Source organism: Humulus lupulus, chromosome 4 (genome assembly GCF_963169125.1).
Source record: "Humulus lupulus chromosome 4, drHumLupu1.1, whole genome shotgun sequence".
In the NCBI taxonomy this organism is placed as follows: domain Eukaryota; kingdom Viridiplantae; phylum Streptophyta; class Magnoliopsida; order Rosales; family Cannabaceae; genus Humulus; species Humulus lupulus.
The window spans coordinates 70,186,405-70,211,310 of NC_084796.1; the positions used below are offsets into that span (position 1 = coordinate 70,186,405).

General features: G+C 40.4%; 1 long non-coding RNA gene across 1 annotated transcript; it reads left to right on the plus strand.

Annotated features, from left to right (window-relative positions):
- Positions 1–1,619: 1,619 nt before the first annotated feature.
- LOC133829012 (uncharacterized) lies at positions 1,620–23,382 on the plus strand. Its single transcript, XR_009891455.1, has 2 exons — positions 1,620–1,715; positions 22,040–23,382. It is a non-coding gene; the product is annotated as an uncharacterized LOC133829012 (long non-coding RNA).
- The last annotated feature ends 1,524 nt before the right edge of the window (positions 23,383–24,906 follow it).

The following is a 24,906-nucleotide window of genomic DNA, read 5'->3' on the forward strand; positions in this document are numbered from 1 at the left end:
ACCCGAAAACCCTCATTACCACCGTGAGAGAGAAAATGATTTCACATTTTTTCCATAATTTTTCTTGTTTTCTTCCAATTTCTTCCATCATTTGTGCTAAAAATACCCATCTAAATCATAGAAAACTGTTTGTACATAGTTTTGAGAGGAAAAAGTTGTTCATTTTATAATGGGTATGGGTGGTGGTAAAAAATACCCATTGTTTTGAGTTTTTGAATAGATTTTCAACATCTCAATTTTGTAGAAACAGAGAAAACTCTGCCCAATTTTTTTAGGATTTATTAATTGAAAATGTTTTTAAATATGTAATATTTATTTATAGAGTTATAATTTAAATTTTTTAGGTTTGGCGGTAGGTTTTGAATAGGATATCGGAAATTTGTGTGTGCTGTGGCGATAACCATAAGTCCCTAGTTTGAAGTAACATTATCACGTCTCTTGACTCAATAATGTTACTTTGAACTACAGGGCTTATGGATACCATCAAAATTCAAGGTAAGCATTGAAGATGGAAAATTGATTAACATGAGTTCTATTGTAATTGGAGACTAAGCTTTGCTTTTTGGTATGAGGCATCCCTTCAATTTCTTATAAACTTGGCATAATAATGTTTACCTGCTCTATGAACTATTGCAAATTTTAGTTGTAAATTAAATGTCAACATGTTTGGGTAGTCATATTTATAGGGAAAATTATGCTAATTTTTTTAAAAAAATATTTAATAAGTAAGAAATTTCAATATTTTAAATAACTACTTAGGTGAACGTCACATTTTTAGTTGTATGAACACTTTAATGTTTATGTGATACTTAGCTTTTACTTCTATATGAATGTGTATATATATGTCCATTAAGTCTATATAGTTTGTGAATTTTATTTTATTTTAAGTTTATTGGAATGTTCAAATATATTTATTAATATTAGAATAATTTTAAATTAGAATAAAAAAATAATTATTAATATATTTTATAAAAACCAAAATAATAATACAAATAAAATAAATATATTTTCTTTTAGAAAAAAATACATTTAACTTCGGTTATTATGTAAAAACTGAAGTTAAAGGGTATAATAACTAAAGTTAAAGGGTACCATTTAATTTCAATTTTTAAATATTTTTAACTCTGTTAATATTTCAAGTGAAAAAATCGAAGTTAAAATCTCTTTTTGTAGTAGTACGCTTTGATGATTTTCTAAACGAAAAAAATATTAAGTATCTCGATGGAAATTATATCTTGAGTTAACGTGGCTTGATGTGATTGGTCTCTTATAATTTTTTCCGATAAAAAAATTCTCTTGTATAGTTTTAGAGCCAATTATATATAAACAAGTAGAATGTGAAAAAATACAACTCGGTTTGATAGGCCTCATTTTCCTAGTAACATCATGTTGTTGCTTTGAAGTTGGGGAGCGGTTGTTGGATTTTATTAGGGGGTGTTTGGTATGGGATAATCCTAAGGTGGGAATGTGAATGTTGAGTCAAATCCATGTTTGATATTTCATTTTTGACATTTTAGGTGGGGGTTTATTTTCCTAAGGGGTCCACATTACTTAATTTGGGAGTAATATCCTTTCTTGAAAACATGTAATTTTTATTTTATAGGAAAGCTTAGCCTCTCTTTATTAAAAGAAGAAAAATGAAATAGAAGGTCTCATTTCATGAAGCTCCAGCTGGCTCCTCTCTTCATCTCTTTCATCAATTTTAGTTGAACTCAGTATGAAATCTCTCTCTCTATCTCTTTCGCTCTTTTAGTTGATTATAGATTTAATTGGGGTGTTTTCTAAGATGAGTGATTTGTTGTCTATGCTTCTTCATATCTTAGCTAAACCAGATTTTTTTTTTTGCTAAAATGGTTTGCTTCTTTTGATCAATGCATATAATTAGTCTTGTGAATTAGTTCGACTCTGAGTTTTGTTGATGATAATAGGTCTTTTCTGTCATACATTGTGCTCTGTTTTGTGTCTATTGATGGAAATTTGAGTAATAGACAATCTTATTTGTGGGATATTGGGTCTTTTATTATGGGTTTTCTTCTTCGTAATTTCTATCATACATTGTGAACTTCCATAGGAATAGCCAAAGAAAGAGCAGTTCCTCAAAAATCTTGATTCTTATTTAGCCAAACTAGTCGCTTATTCTGTGTAAGTTGCCCTGTAACATCCATTTCAAAATGATTTATCAATGCGGAAGAGTTTCTCTTAGTATAGGTGATGTAGCTTTCGTTTTCGTCTGATACAAAGGTGAAAAAGTAGTTTTCAGCACTGAGCTTCATCTCAGGAATCCCACTAAAGATATGTCCATCCCAAAGTATATATGTTCATATATGTTGTTCTCTACCATCCTAAATTTATATAATTTTATTTTAGGCACTGCCATCTCCCACCATGGGAACATTTCTAAGATCATTTCATGATGATTCCTCTAGTTTAAAACTTATTCAAACAAGTCGTTCTGTTATTGATCATTAAGGCATAAGTTCTTGTTTAGTACTTCACTAGCAAAAACCACCTGCTAAACTCTTTCTCTCTCTTCTCTTCCTTCTCTCTCTCTATATTTTTTCTTTTTTTTTTTTGGAGTAATTTAGTGGCCTTAATAGTATGATTTTTGTGATTTCTTACATTCTTTTTGGATTACTACCCAGTCCTCTTGATTTGACTGAGCTAATCTCATTAATACTGCATTGAAATTCTTTGATTTTGTTGGATTATGGTCACTTTTTTCTCTCTACCTATAGGGAATCTCTTGAATTATTATATAATATACTACAATTTTTTATTTTCTTAATGTAGTTCTTTGTTTCTTATAACTGTTTTAGATTAGTACACAATACTTTAGAGTTATAATCATAGTTGTATTAATTAGTTATTTTAACAACCTTGTAACTAATTTGTTGTAACAGATTTTAGTCTTTCTGATCCTTGTTAGCCTATTATAAATGGCTGGGTCTTTTTCCTTGTAAACAAACTATTGATAAATACAATAACAGAGAGCATTTCTTCTAATATGGTATCAGAAGACATTACCTTCCCTTCCGATTGATTGCTCATAGTTCCCACTGCCGGCATTGATGGCTCGCACCAGACGACATCGTTCTCCTACCGGTCACGATCTCTCTAATGGTGCCACTGAAAATCTAGGTCACGCGAGCTCTACCACTAATCGCTTTGACCCCATCGCACCTCAGGAACCACAACAACCTCAGCAACCGATTGACAAATCTCTAGTTGCTCCACCTCCGACTGGACCACAATCTTCAATCGCACAACCTCCAATCAATCCTTCTTCGATTGGACAACAACCTCCGATTGTTCAAACTCCAATCCCACCACCCATGCTCAGCACACATCTACCTCGTTCATCTCATGAAGACGATCCATATTTTCTAGGGACTGGTGATCATCCTAGTCTTATCCTTGCATCACCACCTCTCACAGACAAAAATTTCCTCCAATGGCACTGTTATTTTAAAATTTCTATTGGGGAAAAGAACAAGACTGTCTTTCTTAATGGCTCACTCCCACAACCTAGTCCATCTGATTCTCACTTCAGTGCTTGGCTTCGTTGCAACCAAATGGTCATGTCTTGGATTATACATTCTGTCTCTCCAGAAATTAAGAGTACCATTACGTTCTTGGATACAGCAGCAGCCATGTGGATGGAACTCAATAACAGATTCGATCAAGGCAATGGACCTAGAATCTTTGAACTCAATGAAAGTCTCATTAGTCTTCATCAAGGTGACGACTCTGTAAGTGCTTATTTCACTAAACTCAAATCAATGTGGGATGAAATAAATCAATTAAGGCCTAGAACTCCTTGTACTTGTGCTGCCTCTGTTGATAACTTTCATTTTCTGAATCAAGATCAAGTCTTACAGTTTTTAACAGGTCTTAATGAATCCTTTCATGCTGTAAGAGCTCAGATATTGTTGATTGATCCCTTTCCCCCTTTATCCAAAGTTTTTTCCATGATTATTCAAGAAGAACACCAAAGAAAACTTGGCTCTTCTCTCAACCACAACTTGGTGGCTGCTGTTCCCTACACCAATACTCACCCCAAGAAAATGCGTCCTACATGTTCTAATTGCCACAAACCAGGACATCTCAAAGAAAAGTGTTATTTCCTACATGGATTCCCTCCGGGATATGGTGACAAGAGACGCACTAACCAAACTAAAGCCACTGTCAACTCGGCTACTGCCACTAACCAAACTGGCAGTACCACTATGACCCCTCCCATAATCGATGTACTGCCAACAATACCACAATACAAAGTCTTATCTCTCTTCTAAGCCAACAACTTCAGAAGAGTGATCCTTCCACTCCACAAACTCAACCAATGGTTTCCAACATTACTGGTAAATCCTTTGTTTTTCCATCTTCACATTGGATAATTGATAGTGGGGCTACCCACCATATTTGTTATGATATTTCTTGTTTTTCTTCATTTAATATAACTAATATTGTAAACACTGTCACTTTACCTACTGGTTTGCACATTAAGATCCACAAAACAAGGACAATACATTTGAATGACAAATTAACTCTTCATGATGCTCTCTATGTACCCGAATTTAGGTTCAATCTATTCTCTGTTAATGCACATATGAAATCTAATCCTCATTCTTTCTTGTTTACTGCCTCTAATTGCATTATTCAGGATCTGTTGATGGTGAAATCTCGTCAACGAAATTAGGTCGGAAAACTCAAAGGTAAATGCGGCGATGTTTAGATGAGAACTTAGAATTAACTTATGAAAGGATAAACACAGATGAACAATGGAGTGAAAAATGTATATTGCTTAATAGCCTCTACATACAATGAATTTTCCAACCCCCTTCTCTGTGGAAGTGGGGTTCATTTTATAGTAGGCTCTAATGGCCCTGGGTACATGGTAGTCCAGGGGACCAGATGGTACACGAGTACACTAACAGGAGAGTGGTTCCAGGGGTAGTGGTGTCGGCTCTGGTACAAGGTCAGAGATCATGGGAGCACCTCACCTTCTGTACCTGGTCATGCCTCCACTACCTGCCTGGTACGGGTGTCAAAGGAGTGGCTGGTGAGGACAACAGATGGTACTTTGTTCGTACCTCCACTACTTATCTGACGTGGGTACTATGTCCGTACTCTAACTCCTTTCATTTCGTCAGTGGACTCCGTACCTCATGAGATCAATGCCATGTGACCCTCATTTGCAAGGCATAGATGCGAGGCGGTAATGACCCATGCACTGGCCGTGCCTTGCAAGGCTCCTAGTGGCGAGAGGCCTAGCTATACTTGTCTCCTTGCGGCATGGATCCAGACTAGTGACGCGATGGTGCAACGACCTCCCGAGAAGATGGTGGCCCACGGGCCTCGTTGGGGGCGTGTCCCTGATGGCCTCGCTGGGGGCGTGTGCCTGATGGCCTCGCTAGGAGGCGTGTGTGCCTGATGGCCTCGCTGGGGGCGTGTGCCTGATGGCCTCGCTAGGAGGCGTGCATGCCTGATGGCCTGGCTGGGGGCGTGTGCCTGATGGCCTCGCTAGGAGGCGTGCGTGCCTGATGGCCTCGCTGGGGGCGTGTGCCTGATGGCCTTGCTGGGGGCGCGTGCCTGATGGCCTCACTGGGGGCGTGTGCCTGATGGCCTCGCTAGGAGGCGTGCGTGCCTGATGGCCTCGCTGGGGGCATGTGCCTGATGGCCTCACTGGGGGCGTGCCTCGCTAGGGGCGTGTGCCTGATGGCCTCGCTGGGGGCGTGTGCCTGTTGGCCTCGCTAGGAGGCGCGTGCCTGATGGCCTCGCTAGGGGGTGCGTGCCTGATGGCCCGATGACCCAATGAGAGTGTAGGTGTATGGGGGTCTAAGTGCGTTCTTTGGGTCTTTTATAAGCGTGGAATATTGAGCATCCATAGGTGTATGTCCCGGGCATTTTTGGCAGCGTTCACGTGTATGAGTGCATCTTGACCCATGAGCATGTCAGCCTTGCGCGGGTACGTCGGACCTCACTATGTGAGGGCCTTGTGCACCTATCCTCTTGCAGTATTCATTGTGGCCCCTTAGCTTAGCAGGGCCAAACCTTGTGGCTCATAATGTGTTGTTTCTCATGAGATGATCTCCTGTATTCAACAAGGCCTACAGGCTCGAGCCCAATAGCATGAATAAGTGACCTTTATCCCTATGTTCTGACCAGGGACTAAAGAGTTTTTATTTGGTGGATTTTTGGCATCCACAGGATCATACTCGAATTTCCAAGATTGAGATGGCTAATCGAGTTGGCAATCTTTATATAATTGCTCAAGACAAGCCTTGTATTTCATCTTGTTCTAATGTCTTTTCCAATAATTCTGTATGTACTAATGGAAACCTATGGCATAATCGCCTAGGCCATCCTTCCATGTTAATCACTAATAACATCAATAAAAGTTTGAGTTTTTCCTCTGATACATCTCATGATAGGCATTGTTCTATCTGTCATTTTGCTAAACAAAAAAAAAAACTGCCATTTATTTACAATTACAATATATGTGATACTCCCTTTGATTTGATCCATATTGATATTTGGGGCCCATTTCACATCACTACTACTGAAGGGTATAGATATTTTCTCACCATTGTTGATGATCATACTAGATTTACATGGCTTTATATGTTAAAACTGAAATCTGGTGTTCAAACAATAATTCCAGCTTTTTTTTCACTGATTTCTACTCAGTTTTCCACTACAATTAAAGCCATTCATTCTGATAATGCTAAGGAATTCAATTTGACATCTTTTTATGCTACTAAGGATATTCAACATTACCATTCATGTGTTGATAGACCCCAACAAAACTCAGTAGTAGAAAGAAAACACCAACATATTTTTAATATAGCTCGCGCTCTTGCTTTTCAATCAAATCTTCCACTATCATATGGGAATTATACTATCATTACAGCTGCATATCTCATTAATAGGACACCTTCTTTTTTATTAAAATTCAAAACACCCTTTGAATTACTCTATAATAAAGCCCCTAACTATACACATCTTCGAAGTTTTGGTTGTCTTGCCAATATGTCTACTCTTGATAGCAAAAGACACAAATTTACTCCTCGATCTCGAGCTTGCATCTTCATTGGGTATCCTACAGGTATGAAAGCTTACACTCTTCTTGATATTGAAACTGTTATCCAAAAATCAGGCACGGGTGACGTGGCAGACACCTGGCAGAAGTTCTGTTCGATCATCGACCAGTAAGATTCTCCTGGCGTAACATTTGAAGTTCCCTTTACAACCAGCATGGTCGTACATTCCACATATTTCAAGATGATCTTGGGTAAATCATAATCAATTCTGAGATTATCTCCTATGATTCCTGATTATCCGATTAATTAGGAGAGAATATCTGTACCAAATTCATGTAATCCTCCTTGAGCCTATAAATAGAGAGAAATAGCTCAAGGGAGGGATCTTTTTTTTTTTTGGCTTTTAGTTGATTGAAGCTATACACTTACAAGGGAATTAGAGCTATTGTATTACGATTGTATTGTTTATCTCTCTCAGGCTTGTGAAAGTCAGAGAACCCTAGTTCTTTGATGACTCCTTTGAGAGCTCATATTAATAATAGCTTAAGTGGACGTAGGTCATTACCAGTTCTTGAGGCCGAACCACTATAATTTATTGTGTTCTTTACTGTTTTTGTCATTATATCTATTCCAACACATCTATCCACTTCAAGCGTTTGACTCCGTGTCAGTTGACCAAATCGAGGGTCAACATTCTGGTGCTTTCATTGAGAGCTTGATACAAGATTGTTGAAGCATTAATAGTGAAAACAACAAAGAAGACTGGGTAGGCGGCTGGCGCTGCACCATCTCAACCGCCTCCTCCCCCAAACATGGCTGAAAATGAGCCATATTTGGAATTTGATGAGGAGGAACTGGATTCCGAGACGCTGAGAAATACACTGGGGGTATTGCAAGATGAATTGGCCAATCTGAGGGCCAGTCAGGAAAGTGTTGCGGAGATTATGGCACGACAGCAGCAAGAGATAGAGCGATAGCGCCAGGAGCTAAGTGAAAGATAGGCGGAGATGGATCGTCGTCAGAGGGAGGCCATGGAAGCCCTCGAAGCAGCCCTGCAGTTGGCTAGGAATCAAGCTGCACCTGCCTCACAGCTTGATCAACCCTCAAATGGGCCACCCCAAAGGGGTCCCAATCTTAGCCCTCCGATCCAGACGTCGAGCACTCAAAGGCTCGAGCAGCCACCAATGCCTCAGGATGATGTCCCACCAAGGGATCCTAAGATGCAACCTCCGTCCCAGGCTGGTCGTGGCAATCCCCCACAGCCAAGGCAGAATAGGTCCGGGCAGCATCCCCGCAGTCCTAGACGCCATAAGGGTGAAGAGCCGAACCCACCGACCAGGGGGCAACATCCTTCTGGTAACAAAAGGAACTCAGAGATAAGCTCTGCGGTCCGGGGCCCCCCACAGCATGATAATGCACGGGGACCTACCGACCAACGCAAGCCACCCTCTAACGTGCGGGAAGTTTCAGCCCGAGGAGGCAACCGAGGGGACAGCGGTCCCACCATAGCCAATCAAGGTTCAGAGATGGCCATGGTTACAATGAGGCCGACTCAGGCAAAGGAAATTCCGGTCGAAGAAACGAAGAGAGAAGTGAGGGCAGAAGCCCACCACCTAGGGAAGACCAACAAGAGAGACGTAACGCTGGGGGGAAGCCCCAACAAAATAACGTCTTTAACTGGCTCGGAGCAAGTCAGCAACGGCGAAGAGACGAAGATTTAAGGGATGTACTCAACAACCGCCGGGAACGGCATGACGAGTACATTCCCCCAGCAGCAGAGGCCTCGGAAATTCCTGACGCCATGCAAGCCCAAATAGATGCCTTGAAACAGGCAGTACAACAGCTGGTCGGGGGAAGGATGTCTCATATCGAGTACGACATGAGAAGAGGCACTTCTTTCGTTCAAAGGATAACTGTGGCAGAAACTCCTAGCAAGTTTAAGATGCCCATGCTTCTGAACATTGATGGGTATGGTGACCCGGTATCTCATGTCAACAAGTTTGAGATACAGATGGACATTCAGAAAGTGTCCGAAGACACTCGGTGCAGGATCTTTCCTGCAACACTTTTTGATGCTGCACAGGAGTGATTTCTCAAATTCCCTCCTCCAAGTATTGTTTCTTGGGAGATGTTCGTAAAGGAATTTTACGGACAATTCTATGCGGGTCATGTGCACCCAACTGAGGCGAACCAGCTGGTGGAGACACGCCAACAAGAAGGAGAGCCACTGAAGGATTACGTCTAGTGCTTTATGCGAGCAGTAGCTGGAGCTAAAATAGTGAGAGATGAGGGCAAGATGATGGCCCTAACTGCAGGAGTTATGTGTCGTATGCCTTTGTGGAGTAGCCTCAGAAAGCATGGAGTTAAGACTACTCAAGAATTATTGGATCGAGCTGATCGGTACATCAAGCTCGAGGATGCCATCGCCGGCGAGGGAAAGCCCCCAGGAAAAGATATGGGAACTGCAGAACCTGCCAAAGCCACCAATGGGTCACAACCCAACGGCAACGACAAAGGCAACGGGAATGGAAATCGCAATGGCAAGAATGGGGGGAAGAGGTCCCATAGTGAACCTTCCACCTCCGAGAATAAGCGCGCTAAGGGCAACCGTTACAAACCACGGTTCACTAACTACACTACCTTTATCGAGTCTCAAGGAGAGGTATATCAGGCCATGAGTTCCAGTGTGCCTTACAAAAGACCCGCTCCCATTCGAAAGGATATTTCGAAAAGAAATACTACCAAGTTCTATCGTTATCATAATGACTACGGACACGATACAAACGAGTTGAACCAGCTAAAAGATGAAATCGAGTTCCTTATCAGACAAGGACACTTGAGGAGATATGTACGGGCCTCGGGAACTTCCCAACGAGAGGCTCCAGGTGACAACGAGCAGGCGCTTGCACGCCAACGCTCGCCACCTTTGCAGCCTAATCCCGTAGCTGGCACTTTACTCACCATCTGTGAAGGCCCGCACCTCGCGGGAAGCAGCGGAAAGGCAAGGGAACGATATGCTCGGACCCTACGCCACGATCAAGACATCGAGATGATGACTGTGGAGGACCGGGCATCAAAGAAGGCTCGGTCAGAGGACGGTGAAATAACCTTCTCTGATAGCGACGCCCAGCATGTCCGGTTCCCGTATTCCGATCCGCTTGTCGTGGATGTTCAAATTGCCAAAATGATGGTAAAGAGAGTGCTGGTCGATAGAGGGAGTTCAGTAAACATCCTGTATAAATCTTCGCTGGAACGCATGAAGTTGTCCGTCAAGGACTTGAAGCCCTGCAACCAAACAATATACGGCTTCTCTGGTGAGGGACTCGCCCCAACAGGGTCAATTAGACTTCCGGTAACAGCAAGTACAACGCCTGCTACCAGGACATTACTCGCTACTTTCATAGTAATCGATTGTCCTTCGGCATACAATGCTGTAATCGGAAGACCCATACTGGTTGACCTTCAGGCCGTCACCTCAGTATGGCACCTGGCCATGAAATTCCCGACAGACACAGGGGTAGGACGTGTGTTGGGAAATCAGAGGGAAGCAAGGGAGTGATACAATGCCTCGATCATGAAGGAAAAGAAGGGAACGTCGAAGAGCACTCCCCCAGAGAGGTTGCAGATGGCCATTGATACACTAGCCCAATCCGGTGATGGGGTCACCAAATAGGGTGTTTCCCAAAGTAAGGATGGAGATTTAGATCCTCGCTTTGGGGATTTTGAGGAAGATGTTGGACCCGTCGAGGACCTTGAAGAGGTCCAACTTGACGAAAAAATTCCGACCAGAGTTGTAAAGGTCGGTAAAAATTTAGAAGCAACAACGAAGCACTCACTGGTGGAATTTTTTAGAAAGAACCAGGAAGTTTTTTCCTGTTCACATAAAGACATGGTTGGGATAGATCCTGCTGTCATTAGCCATGTCTTGAACGTTGACAAAAGCTTTCCACCCGTGCAACAGAAAAGAAGGCTGCTCGATAAGGACAGATCGAAAGCCTTAAAAGAGGAAGTTGAAAGACTGAAGGATAATGGGTTCATCAGGGTGGCATTTTATCCATCCTGGGTCTGTAATCCAGTACTGGTTCCTAAGCCTAACGGCAAATAGCGAACCTGTGTGGATTTCACAGACCTTATTAAAGCCTGCCCAAAAGATTGCTTCCCACTCCCAAGGATCGACCAGCTGGTCGATGCAACTGCAGGACATGAGATCCTCTCTTTCATGGATGCATACTCAGGATACAATCAGATCAATATGCATCCCCCTGACGAGGATCACACTAGCTTTCGGACCGATACAGGGTTATACTGTTATAAAGCATGCCCTTCGAACTGAAAAACGCTGGTGTGACTTACCAGCGATTGGTTAACCACATGTTTAAGGAGTTGATCGGAATGAACATGGAGGTGTACGTGGACAACATGCTGGTAAAGTCAAAGAAGGCAGAAGGACATGTGAAGGATTTTCCGGAGTGTTTCAATGTTTTGAACAAGTATCAAATGAAGCTAAATCCTCTCAAGTGTTCCTTCGGAGTAGGATCAGGGAAATTTTTGGGATTCATTGTCAATTCGAAGGGAATCGAAGCCAACCCAGAAAAGATCAAAGCCCTGATCGACATGAAATCGCTGGTGAAAATCAAAGATGTACAAAGTTTAACTGGAAGGATTGCCGCACTCAGTAGATTTATTTCAAAGTAGATAGATAAATGTGTCCCTTTCTTTAATCTACTTAGAGGCAACAAGATGTTCGAGTGGACTGGAGACTGCGAACAGGCTTTCCAAGCCTTAAAAGCCCACATGGCACAGCCTCCTATTTTATCAAAGCCTATAGATGGAGAAACTTTGTTCATTTACCTGGCGATCACCGAATATGCTGCTAGTGCGGTGCTAGTACAAAAAGAAGAGGGCATACAAAAGGCAGTTTATTATGTTAGCAAGAGGTCAATCGGGGCCGAATTGAGGTATCCTCCCATCGAAAGATTAGCCTTTTGCTTAATTTTGGCCTCAAGGAAGTTACATCCTTACTTCCAAGACCATCCCATCACAGTCTTAACTGACCAGCCCCTTCGGCAAGTTCTACAAAAACCGGAGGTAGCTGGGCGTTTGTTAAAATGGGCAGTCGAACTCGGGCAATTCAATATCACATATTCACCGCGAGCAGCAGTAAAAGGACAAGTCTTGGCTAATCTTATCGCCGAATTCACTGAGCTCCCAGACGACGAGCAGTGCGAAAAACCTAGTGCGCCTGAGCCCCAAGTTGAAGCTCCTTCGTGGAAGTTATTCACAGACGGATCGTCCAACGAATCTCACGCAGGAGCAGGAGTGATATTGATAACGCCAGAAGGGCATCGATTCCACTGTGCTATTAGGTTCGATTTCACCGCTTCAAACAATGAGGCTGAGTATGAGGCACTCCTCGCTGGGCTGAGGTTGGCCAAAGACATGGGTATAAAAGTGCTGGATAATTACAGTGATTCACAGCTGGTAGTGAATCAGGTCTTAGGGGAGTATCAAGCACGAGGCCTGAAAATGGTGGCCTACCTGAACAAAACCAAAGATCTAGTGGCACAATTCGAGAAATATACCCTCCAGCAAATACCTCAAGATCAGAATTCAAACGCAGATGCCTTAGCCAAACTCACGAGTGCGAAAGATGCTATCACTTTAAACATAGTGCCAGTAGAGCGGCTACGCGAGCCGAGCATACGAGCAGATGAAGCCAGTATGGAGATCCGGATAGAAGATACATGGATGGCACCATACTTGGAGTATCTCACGAATGGTGTACTACCAGCAAATAGAAACAAAGTCAGGACTCTTCAGAGACAGGCAGCTAGGTACATATTGGTCGATGGTGTTCTATACCGAAGAGGATACTCCATGCCACTGCTCAGATGTATTACACCAGAAAAGGCTAAAGAGCTGATGAGGGAAGTACATAAAGGCTTCTGTGGAGATCACGCTGGGGGGCAGAACTTATCAAAGAAGATTCTGAGGCAGGGTTATTTCTGGCCGACTATGAACGAAAACTCAATGGAGTTTGTGCAAAAATGTGATAAGTGTCAGAGGTTCTCCAAGATCCCATGCGTAGCTCCAAATGAATTAAAGTAGATGCAAATTCCATGGCCCTTCGCAGTATGGGGTATCGATTTAATTGGGTCCTTGCCAACAGGAAAAAGTGGAGTAAAATACACAGTTGTAGCAGTCGACTACTTCACCAAATGGGCCGAAGCTAAGCCAATCGCTACCATAACGACAAAGAAAGTTCTTGACTTTGTCATCAAGAACATTGTTTGTCGATATGGATTTCCTTGGAAGATTGTCTCAGACAACGACACCCAGTTCGACAGTGACCTATTCACAGACTTCTGCGAGAGGCATGGAATCATCAAGAGCTTTTCTTCAGTTGCGCATCCGCAAGAAAATGGGCAGGTCGAAGTAGTAAATAAGACACTGAAGGATACCCTAAAGAACAGACTTGAGGAAGCTAAAGGAGCATGGCCAGAATAGCTTCCTGAAGTACTCTGGTCGTATAGAACTTCTCATCGAACAGCAACAGGTCATACCCCGTTTTCCTTAGCATACGGGTATGAGGCTATGTTGCCAGTCGAGTTAGATCTACCCTCACATCGAAGAATCACATACGACCAGGACAAGAATAGCCAACTGTTGATGGAGTCCCTACACTCGGTTGAAGAGAAACGAGAGAAAGCCCAACTCCGAGTAGCTGCGTACTAGCAAAATGTCGCCCGGTACTTTAACTCAAAAGTAAAAGAAAGAAAATTCAACGTCGGAGACCTAGTACTTCGATGAGTTTTCTTAAACACCCGCGACCCAGCTGCTGGAGTACTCAGACCAAACTGGGAAGGACCTTACCAGATTGAAGAAGTCCTTCATCCACGCACATACAAACTTGCACGCTTAAATGGAGATCTCGTTCCGCGCTATTGGAACGGAGAACACCTGCGCAAGTATTATCAATAAACAGTCCTTCTTAAAGGACAAACTTGTATTAATTTTTACTTTTTACAAGTTTTGAAAAAGGGTTAGTCATGTTATATGGCTAATCGCTTATAAGTGTAAGATCTTTTAAAGATCACTCGTAAAGACATGTTTAGTCCATTTTAATACGAGAATTATAAGGGACTGTGCGCAGCCAGTCATTCCTGCCAAACCTTTGTAAATTTTTTCTTACAAGTATTTGTTCATTACGTGTGTTGTTTTGCTATATTATTAGTGTTACATTTTATACCGAGCAGTAATGTTCGTACAAGTCGTGGTCAAGGCAAGTGACCAAGGACCTAAAGCTCCTCAGTCACTTGGGGGGCATATAAGGTACATCGATAGCAAAGCATATACCAAAAGGTATGTAAACACATGAACAAAATAAGTGAAAGCATGCTACGATACTTAGAGTATTTTTCAAAATTTATATTTTGTTAAATCAAACCAAAGTACTCTGCTAAGTTCGGTCATGAGAACAGATGTTATAATAAGCAGAAAAATTATAATATCAAAGGGAATTCTTTTACACCGCAAGCAGTACTGCTTGGATGTAATTGTTCAAAAGTAAAAGTAAAATATGCTGCCCATGCAGCAAAATTAAAAAAGAAATCAGTCTTTACATCACGACCCGTAGGTCGTGTAATTAAAGAAAAGTAAAAGAAAAAACTTTATGGAACTTGAGGAGCAAGAGGATCCTGTGGAGCATTCTGATCAACCACGTCCCCAACAGCTTCTCCTCCCTCCACTCTGGCGGCCGGCAGAATGTCTGGGGAAGCAGGGACCCTGGCTCTCTCTTCGGCAGCCAACCGAGCAGTGCAGCAGGCTATCTCAACCTTCCTGGCATCCTCTAGAAGGTAACTGAAATCGGCACTTTGGTTGTGTTTCCAAAAGCCATAGAAACACTGAAGTGTTGCGTTCTTATACCTCTCCAGGTCCTTGGCATTAGTCAGCTTGAGCTGCTCCACTTGGCTCTGAAGGACAGTAATGGTCGTGTCCTTAGCAAGATGCTCCTCCCTAAGTTTTTTGACTTCACGCCATTGGATTCGGCTAGATTCCTAGTAGTCATCCCTCTGCTTTCTGGTAGTTTCCACAGAAGCTTGCTTTTCTGCCAGCTCTGCTACCAAGGCATCCTTCTGCTGGGTGACTACCTCCAGCTCCCTAGCATGCCTAGCCTCTGCGGCTTGAAGCTCCTCAATAACCTTCGCCCGAGACTGCTCGATGCTGGCACCAGCGTGAGTACGACTTTTTTTTATTATAGTCTTGATGTTTTCTTTCTTTGAAGATGGCCTAACTCTTATTCTTTGATTGCAGGCCATGCTAACAATGACTGCTGGGAAAGAGTGCTTACACTGGCCACTTCATTAAGGGCCATGTTGAGGATCTGGTCGACCCCCATGTTTTCAACCTCAGCCATTGCCTCCCTGCAACGGTCATGCTTCAGGATATGGGCGAGGTGATCCTTGCCTGATCACAGGGAGCAGCTCGAGAGTTCGGCCCCTGGAAGGCCCCTGGAAGTTCAGCTTGCTAGGACTGTTCTTTTATAGCCACAGGCGAAGGATTTGTGGCAGCAGGCGGGGTCTCCTTCTCAGCAGGAGCGGATGGTTGAGCAAAAGGTTGGCCAGAGGGCCCATCCTTTGGAGGATCAGCTGCTCGACTCTTCTTGGCCGAGTGCGCTTGGCTAGACTCGCCATCTTGTCTCCTGGCCGATTTCCTCCTTCGGACCAGGGGAACTTCCTCCTCTTCCTGAGTGTTGTACAGGTCGAAAACGTTTGCGGAGGCCATGTCTGCAGATAGTAAGCTAAAAATAGATGACAAGTTATGGTACATCAAAAAAGAAGTAAGGAAATTTATAAAGTCCAATACCCGAGCTATTACTACTTGTCGCTACACTACTGACTTTACTAGTCATACACTCACTCTCTGGCACGAAGAAGTCTGACCCTAGATTTGGAGTATATGTAAAATTGCCGTCCCCGTCAAATAAGTGACAGGGAATTTGCAAGCTATTTAAAAGCAAAATAAAAATACCGTTTTCATCTGAAGACTCATCCAAGTCTATGACAGTCTCTGCTGCCTTTTGTTTCCCCTTCCCTTGGGGGGTAGAAGGCATTTCTGCTGAGGGGGCGCCAATCGGTTCCCTGATCGTAACCCCAGTCAGTCTCCTTCGAGGAGGGGACGCTGGGGGTTGCTGCTCGGGATGCCCCTCGGCAGTGGCGTCAACCACCGCAGGTTCCCTCATTTCCTGATGAGGGTTTAGGAGGCCAAACAGCCTCAAGTTTTCATCAGTGACCAGAGACTTAACGCTTTTTTCAGCGTCAGTCATTCTGGCCAGTGCATTGGACCTCAACACCATGTCTGGTGTTGGGTTTGGGCGTATCCATGGTCCTGAAAGGCACAAGATACTTTAGAGAAGTATAAGGAAAATTGCTAAGTAAAAGTAGCGACCAGTGGAAAAGGACATTTACCTCCTCGAGCAAAGGCCAAGTTGTTTGTAGTCATGTTGGGCGTGAGGAAATACTCCTGGCTGTATTTCGCCACATTGGAGATGTGGGTGGTGTCACTCAGGAATGTTCGGGTTGTTTCCTGGTGACAAAAATGAAAAAATCCCATCCCGGACTGTTGAGTGTTGGACTTAAGGTCAAAAAGGAAGTTGACCTCGTGAGGAGTAGGCTCCGACCATTTTTTGAATTTGTAAAGGATATAGAGTGCAGCGAGCATTCTATATCCGTTGAGAGTAATTTGGAAGGGGGCGACACCGAAATAGTTCGCCACCCCCTGATAAAAGGGATGAAGAGGAAGGGTAGCCCCCGCCTCTATATGATACCTCGACCAGGCGCTGTAAGCGCCTCCAGGCAAGTTAGCCCTCTGATCTGCAGTGGGGATCTTGAGATTGACCCCAGTGAGAGGATACTTCCTAAGATAATTGGAAAGCATCTTGGGGGTCACCTGGCTGAGGGGAGAAAGATACCACTCGACATCAGGAAGGGTTGAATGCCGAGGGCGAATCCTGACCTGAATGCGAGGGTCCGGGACAATGTTTTCTCGATCACTGGTCGAGGGAACCCTAGCCTGCAAATCAGGCTGGGCAGGAGGATTTGGATTGTCTTCAGGGTTTGGTTTCTTTTTGCCAGGAGATTTAGAACGGACCATTTTAGGTGGTGATGGTTGAGGTCTGGAAGAAGAGAGTCTTGAGATTGGAATCTCGTGAACGCGCTGGGTCGGCTGTTCTTCACCTTCAAGCAGTTGCGCAAGAAGATCATCTTCGATAGGTCTCTCACCTCCCCACAAATCTGGCATTAAAATCTACGAACAGAAAAATGGAGAGGTGAGGATGGAGAGTCTAGAAAGATGGTTAGAATAACGCTGGTCGTGTATAAAAGTCAAACTTTTATACAACAGCATTCTAACAAAAAACTATTTTTTTCACACGAACAGTTTGAAAAACAAATCAAAAAGTGAAAGCAAAAAGTTTTTTGAAAAAGCTTTTCCAACTCCTATAAGGGCGGGAAAAACTCAGTTTTTCAACTAGCATAAAAATCAAATTTTTACTTCGGTTTTACGTCCTAAATTTATGATCTCGACTATCAAACTGACTCGTAACTCCTGGATGGCAAAGAAACATCATCCTATCTAGCATCACCCGATAAACCCCCTACTTTCATGCATCTCAACCCAAGAACACAGACAATGCCAGAACCTAAAAGTTAACTCACAGCGGCATGCATAGCGAAAATAAAGAGTAGAAAGGTTCTTAAACTTACCAAAGCAAAGAATGTGGAGGTTTGAAGGAATTTCGAGCGTAGACGAACGGACGGTTGGTTCTTGGAACGCTGAAAGATGATCTTCAGAGAGGATGATGGTTCTGATTTAGGGTTTCTTGAAAGAGAAATAACTTGCGTAAAAAGAAAAGGAAGGCTCTGAGAAGGCTATATATATTTTGTCTGTGGCATGAAAAAAGAGGTAATCATCAGTTTCCTCTTTTTGAAGCATGGGGAAGGGTGATAGCTGTCAATAGGTTACTTGGGAACCGAAAAGCCGTGATTAGACAGGGGTAGGTCACTTTTTCCAAGAATGCACGAACTACTCTGACAGATCTGGTGGGGTAATCAAAGAGTCATTTTCCTTAAAGTTTATTTATTGTTGGTCGTAATAAATAAACTTGGGGGGCAAATGTTATCCAAAAATCAGGCACGGGTGACGTGGCAGATGTTTTTAAACACGTGGCTAACATTTGGCAAAAGTTTTGTTCGATCATTGACCAGTAAGATTCTCCTGGCGTAACATTTGAAGTTTCTTTACGACCAGCTTGGTCGTACATTCCGCATATTTCAAGATGATCTTGGGTAAATAATAATCAATTCTGAGATTATCTCCTATGATTCCTGATGGTTATTCGATTAATTAGGAGAGAATATCTGTACCAAATTCATGTAATCCTCCTTGAGCCTATAAATAGAGAGAAATAGCTCAAGGGAGGGGCCTTTTTTTTTTTGCTTTTAGTTGATTGAAGCTATACACTTGCAAGGGAATTAGAGCTATTGTATTACGATTGTATTGTTTATCTCTCTCAGGCTTGTGAAAGTCAGAGAACCCTAGTTCTTTGATCACTACTTTGAGAGCTCATATCAATAATAGCTTAAGTGGACGTAGGTCATTACCAGTTCTTGGGGCCGAACCACTATAATTTACTGTGTTCTTTACTGTTTTTGTCATTATTTCTATTCCAACACATCTATCCACTTCAAGCGTTTGACTCCGTGTCAGTTGACCAAATCGAGGGTCAACAGAAACAAAACAAGTTCACCATTCAAGAGATGTTATTTTCTATGAGAATATTTTTCCTCTTTATAATTCTCACAGTATTATTCATATCAACAATTTTTTCCTACCTTCTTGCTGCCAAAATTAGAATATGTTTCATTCAGGCCCCCTACCATGCATTCCACTCCATCTGAACTGGCCAACAATAACTCTTCTCAGCAGGATGATACCTCACAAGACTTACCTGTACACACAAAATCTAGCCGTCTTATTACTCGACCAAGTCATTTAAATGACTATATTTGTACAAATAGTATTTCTACCCCATCTACTTCTCATCCATTACAAAAATATCTTTCTTATGACAGATTTTCTCCTTCTTTTCGTGCAGCCATTCTTACTGCTCATAGCACTACAGAACCTTCCAGTTATGCCAAAGCTTCTCTCATACCTGAATGGCAACAAGCTATGATGACCGAACTTGCTGCACTTGAACTTAATAATACTTGGAAAATAGTTTCTCTTCCTCATGGAAAACGTACTATTGGAAGCAAATGGGTTTATAAAATAAAACATCAACCCAATGGAGCTATAGACAGATATAAAGCTAGACTCGTTGCAAAAGGGTACACGCAACAACAAGGTATTGATTACATTGACACTTTTGCTCCTGCACAAAATTCAATACTTTAAAACTTTATCTAGCTCTTGCTGCCACTTTTAATTGGTCTTTACACCAAATGGATATTAATAATGCTTTTTTACATGGTGATTTAGAAGAAGAAATTTATATGAAAATTCCCCAAGGATACATACCTAAGGTGGATCTTCCTTCTAATCTAGTATGTAAATTAAACAAAAGCCTATATGGCCTAAAACAAGCCTCTCGACAGTGGTATGCTAAACTCAGCTCCACTTTGATTGAAGATAGCTTCAAAAAATCACATTCAGATCGCTCTCTTTTCATTAAAAATATGTCAGGTATCTTTATAGCAATTTTGGTCTATGTTGATGACATAGTCATTGCCACCAATAATGACCAAGCTATTCATGACTTCAAACTTCACCTTGACTCAAAATACAAATTAAAAGACCTTGGTCCTCTTCATTTTTTCCTTAGTCTTGAAATAGGCAGATCTAACTCTGGTATTTCTGTTTCTCAAAGACCATTTCTCTTATAGCTCTTAAGTGATATAGGATATCTAGGAACTAAAGCTTCCTCCACACCTATGGAGCCTAATCTCAAGTTGAGCAAAGATGAAGGAGATGTCCTTCCCGATCCTACATCTTACAGAAGCATAATAGGCAAGTTGATTTATCTCACCATTACACGGCCTGATATATCCTTTGCTGTTAATAGGTTGAGTCAATTCTTATCCTTGCCTAGATTACCTCATTTAAAGGCTGCTCAAAAGATTCTCCAATATTTGAAAGGAAGTCCTGGTCAGGGCCTTTTCTTTCCATCACATAGTCAGCCTCAACTAACCGCTTATGCTGAATCTAATTTTACTGCTCATGATCTCCATCTTAAAGTTTTTTCAGATGCTGACTGGGGTTCCTGTTTAGACACTAGAAGGTCTGACACAGGCTATTGCATATTTCTTGGTCAATCTCTTATTTCCTGGAAATCAAAAAAATAAGTTACAGTGTCTAGATCCTCAGCTGAAGCTGAATACATAGCCATGGAAAACGCAACATGTGAGCTTACTTGGTTACTCGCTATTCTCCAAGACTTCGGCATTCATCACAAACAACCAGCCCTTCTTTTCTGTGATAATAATGTCGCCATTCACATCTCCGAAAATCCGGTTTTCCATGAACGTACGAAGAATGTTGAAATTGACTGTCATATTGTCAGAGAGAAAGTTCACAATGGCTCCATCAAGCTCATTCATGTTCCATCCAAAAGTAACCTTGCTGATCTACTCACGAAAGCTCTGTTTTCAGCTCACTTCAGAGAATTGTTATCCAAGATTAGTGTCAAAAATATCTACACTTCATCTTGAGGGGGAGTTTTAGTGTTATAATCATAGTTGTATTAATTAGTTATTTTAACAACCTTGTAACTAATAACAGATTTTAGTCTTTCTGATCCTTGTTAGACTATTTTAAATGGCTGGGTCTTTTTCCTTGTAAACGAACTATTGAGAAATACAAGAACAGAGAGCATTTCTTCTAATACAATATTATATAACATTAGCGTCTTTTGCAATTATAAAAGAGCATAAGTGAGTTATTATTTCGAACTTCATACAGATATGACTCGTCTTCCATTAGTTACAAAGAAAAAAAAAATTGTAGCAATTTTGCTTCAGTATATGGAGATATTAAATGATATGACACTTTTGTTCGTACTCAAAATAATTTTTATTATTTGTAAGAGACGTATGAGTACAAATAGGTTTCTTGAAAGTTCCTTTCGTAGACACCAAATACGTCAACTAAATATTTTTTGAATGATACATGCTAGTGACTTAGCATGTGTAGAAAATACTTGCATGGATAAGAGAACATTTGCCATTTTGTGTCACCACCTTAGAACTATTGGGGGTTTGAAAGGAACCAAAAATATGGATGTTGAAGAAATGGTTGCTATGTTTTTACATATTGTATCTCATGACATTAAGAATAGAATTATGATATGAAAATTTGTACGTTCAGGTGAAACATATAGTAGACAATTTAATGCGGTTTCAAATGTTGTGTTGCGCCTTCATGGGTTATTGTTAAAAAAACTTGAACCAATTTTTGGTAGTTCAACTGATAAAAGGTGGAAATGGCTTAAGAATTGTTTGGGAGCACTAGATGGTATGTACATTAAAGTCAATGTATCTGCCTTAGATAGGGCTAGGTACTGGACTAGAAAGAGCGAAATTGCTACCAATGTATTAAGTGTAGTCTCACAATATATACAATTTATTTATGTCTTACCGTGATGGGAATGATCAACTGTCGACTCTAGAGTGTTACGAGATGCCATATCTAGGACAAATGGGTTGAAAATTCCACAAGGTATATATTTCTCTCATGTGTAAAACCATACATATACAACTTAATTTCATAATAGGTTCATAATATTGTTAATTAATTTACAGGAGATTACTACTTATGTGATGCCAGATATCTCAGTGGTGAAGACTTCTTAGCACCATATAGATGACAACGATATCATTTGAATAATTGTGATATCCCTCCTAATACACCTACTGAATTTTTCAATATGAAACATTTTTCAGCTTGAAGTGTAGTAGAAAGAGGATTTGGACTATTGAAGGGATGATGGGAAATTCTTAGAGGTAGATTATAGTTTCTGTCGAAGTTGAATGTTGAATTATTTTAGCATTCTGCCTTATTCACAACATGATTAGAAGAGAAATGCATGTCGATCCTCTAGAATAAGCAATAGGGGAAAGTGACGATGACAATTATGATGAAGATGAAAGTGTAGGCCATGATCATTATACACATGTTGAAATATCTAACGCTTGGACTTCTTGGAGAAACAACTTAGCTAGAGAGATGTTTGACCAATGGCGAGGGAGGAGGCATACATAAATTGTATATTTTTTTTTACATTATTTGTGTTTGATTTTGTTTGAAACAATTTTATCATTATGTGTTGGATGTCTCAAAATCATATGTATTTTATTTGATTTGGTTTGTAAATGTTTGGAATTTGTATGGAATTTTATAATGTTGACAATTTTTGCTATCAATTTTATATCTAACGCAATGTATCAATTTTATATCAATGTTCTTAGTTAAATTTTATATCTAAAGCAATGTATCATATTATTTTTATGTTCTTAGTTAAATTTTATATGTTAATATATTTATTGCTATACTTTTGTTGTAAGTAGATGTGAGATATAAATGGACGCCCTGAAGCAATCAACATCAATTCTAGGAAAAAAGCATCAGTGGACTTCAATTGAGGATTCAAAATTGTATGAGTGTTTGTTGGAGCTGGTATATAGAGGAAAATGGAAAGCAGAAAATGGGACTTTCAAAACTAGCTATTTACAACAATTAGAAAAATGGATATGTGAGAAAATTCCTCACTGTGGATTGAAAGCACAACCCCACATTAATTCTCGTATCAAGATACTACTGAAACAATTTCATGCAATTTTTGAAATGTTGGGACCTTTAGCAAGTGGTTTTGGTTAATTCTTTCTCTATGTTTTTAACTATTACAGAGCCATCCAAATGCAAAGGGCTTAAGGAATACAACATTTCCTCGTTATGAAGAATTGGTTACTGTATTTGGGAAGGATTGTGCAAATGGGCAAGGAGCTATGGGATTTTCTGAAACTGTTGACGAGATTGATAAAGAGGTACACAATGATGCAAATTCTGAGTTTGATCATTTATCTCCAATAGATGATCTTATTGGTAATGCAACCAAAAGTCACACAAGCACGATGACAACTTCAGCACAGTCAAGTAAGAAAAGTAGAAAGAGATCTAGGAATGAGGATCCATTGGTTGATGTATTTGTTGGGGTTTTATGCCCTAATTAAAACCCAATTTCTTTGTAATCTCATTTATTATCAATAAAAGAATATAAATTATTTTTTGACTTGGTCAATCACTTTGCTCACATGTTTTATTTTCATGATTATTTTTTTAATATAAACTTCTATTAAATCCTAAGCATAGAGCTAATCGTATTTATAGTGACTTAATCACAGTGGAATATAAATATGATTATATGTTCAAAATAGGTTAGTCCTAAGATTAGTCAGTGCACAGGATTTACACTAACTCGTCAATCTACAATATGATCTACTTACACATTGTAGTGTTATGTTCTTTCTAGAACATTAGCAAAGTAGATAAGATCAGATGTATTTGTTACATCGGACTGGACCGATATTGACAGTTGACAGGATAAGTAAACATACCGTTATTATCTATTCTAGTCATATCATATAGTTGACCATAGGTCAATTCAATCTCAATTCTGAGTGGTTAGTATTCTAACTTATTGTATTATTTGAGTTCTTTGACTTGTTCATTACCAGCTTACCCTACGAACTAGCCCATACTTACATCTTGGGAACTCGGTAGTATAATTGAGTAGGAGTGTTAATCATAGATATGAACATCTATAGCTTCTGATGAAGAAGTGAAACAATGATTTCCTTTTAGTTTGGTTCAAGGTGTTAAATGATAGAGATCTCATTTCAGCAATTAAATTAGTTTGCTGAAATATCATTTACAAGGAACTAAGTGTTTTAAGGATAAAATACAATGAGGGGTAAAATGGTATTTTAGTCTCATCTCATTGTAGAACGTCTATAGAGGATTGAGTGACAATTATGGTTGTAACAATGGATAATTAATAGCGTATCTATATTTGTTATAGAGTGTTCTATGAATTCAAGAGAGCAATTCCGAGTCTTTAGTGGAGTCACGAGGAATTAATAAGTTAGTAAATTTATTTGTTAGATTTATGATAATATATTGGAGCTTGATTTCATAGGCCCGTGGTCCCCACTGTACCTTGGATAAAATCATCTAGATAGTCTCAATTAATTGATTTAATTATCAATTAGAATTATCAAAGTTAACCAGGTCAATTTTGGATAGTTTCACAGAGTTATGTAATTTTGAGAAGAAAAGAGAAATTATGGCAGATTTATTAATTAAAATAAATTGGTATCTCAATTAATAAATAAGTTTAAATCAAGGTTCAAATTATAAATAATTAATTTGATAAATGATTGAAATAATTATTTAATCAATTAAATCAATAGAAAATAATACATGCCTAGATTTTAAGTCCAATGGGCTTATAATCAAATGGGAAATTATCATGGGCTAGGAAATTTCACAGGCCTAAAGCCCATGATAATTTCGACCATTGATTTTCAAATTAAATAAATGACCTAATTGAGTCTATAAAAGGAGTGTTAAGAGAGAAGTCAAAACACAAGTTAGATTTTAGATGACAGACACTAGTTTTCTGATAGGTTTTAGATTCTCTCTAAACACAAGTCCTTTTTCTCAGCATCTTTGTTCTTTTCTCTTCTTCTCTGTGTATCTATCTCATGTGTTGAGAATTGCCCACTCTAGTTTAGGTGATTCTAAAGATACT